We start from the raw sequence: 1191 nt of genomic DNA on the forward strand, positions 1-1191 counted from the left end.
ATACCAAACCCCTGATGGACGCAGAAAGCAAATCCAAGATCCCCGCTGGGAGCTGGCTCGCGGTGCTCGCGGGAGGGTGGGCTTTAAAAGCAAACTCAACCTTTATCTGTGGCACTGCTGTTACAGCCACTTCTTTCTCTTCCTTTTTCTTTTGGTTCTGCAAAAATCTTGTGCAACTCTGAGACAGACGCGCGGCCGTACCGCTTGTTCTGCTAACTGCGTTTTTGGGGCTTAAGGGAGCTGTCAGCAGCCCCTTTTGTACGGGCAGAGCTGCAGGCTACGGGGCGGGCTGCCCCGCTCCAGCACGTTCCCCAGCCGCGGCGCGCGACGGGCACGTTCCCCAGCCGCGGCGCTGGGAGAAGGAGGATCATCCTGTCTCCGTCTGGCAAGACAAAGGGGATACAACCAGGTCTGAGCCCCCGGGGTCTTTCGTTTCCCACGCCAGCGCACCTTTGGCGATTGGGAGACACGCCGTGCCGGGCACCGCAGGGCAGGCAAGACCAAGCATCCCCCGGGATGGTGTCCCCCGGGATGGTGTCCCCCAGGACAGCAGGCACAGCCATACCAGCGCACGCGGAGGCACGCCATGCCCTGCAGGGGTGTTTTCACCCGTAATCCCACATTTATGAACAAAACATAAAACAACCCCACATTAATCCAAAAGCCCGGTTACCCCGGTACTCTGAGCTTGGCACAGCACCCAGCTGGCTCCGGCCACCCTCCTCCTCCAAGCCAGGGTGAGGATGTTCCCACATCCAGCTCCGACCCTTTCTGCCCCCCACGTACCTGTTTTAGCTCACAGGTGGTGGGACCTGCTGCCAGGAGGGGGATGTCACCGGAGGGAACCTTGTGCCCCACATCCGACTGCCCGAAGAGAACCGGGGACACGTCCAAGCCGTCGAAGCGCCTGTTGGGGGGAAGCGCCGCCCCAGCCAGAGCCACCAGCGTGGGGAAGATGTCCAGGGTGCTGGAAAAAGAGGTGGCTTTTGTCAGAGCAAGGAGCAAAGATCCCCAGAGGGTGCCCCCAACCCCACCTGCACCCCACAGCTCTTCGCCATGGGGATGCTCGGTGCACCGAGGGCAGGGCACTGCCGTGGAGGGGTGGGCTGGCTGCTTCCCAGCACCCATCCCAACAGCTGAGCTCTGCAGGAGAGGTTAAAACTGTCCTGAAGCAGTGACTGGGCCCTGGCA

The 1191-nt window shown here is 61.5% G+C and overlaps 1 long non-coding RNA gene across 1 annotated transcript in view; it reads right to left on the minus strand.

The window, feature by feature from the left end:
• Nucleotides 1–78, minus strand: part of LOC104517144 — a 3706-nt gene extending 3628 nt beyond the window's left edge. The window contains exon 1 of the long non-coding RNA XR_727965.1: nucleotides 5–78. This is a non-coding gene — a long non-coding RNA (uncharacterized LOC104517144). The remainder of the gene's footprint in view (nucleotides 1–4) is intronic.
• Nucleotides 79–1191: the final 1113 nt, after the last annotated feature.

Source organism: Eurypyga helias, unplaced genomic scaffold, assembly GCF_000690775.1.
Source record: "Eurypyga helias isolate BGI_N326 unplaced genomic scaffold, ASM69077v1 scaffold31340, whole genome shotgun sequence".
Lineage (NCBI taxonomy): Eukaryota > Metazoa > Chordata > Aves > Eurypygiformes > Eurypygidae > Eurypyga > Eurypyga helias.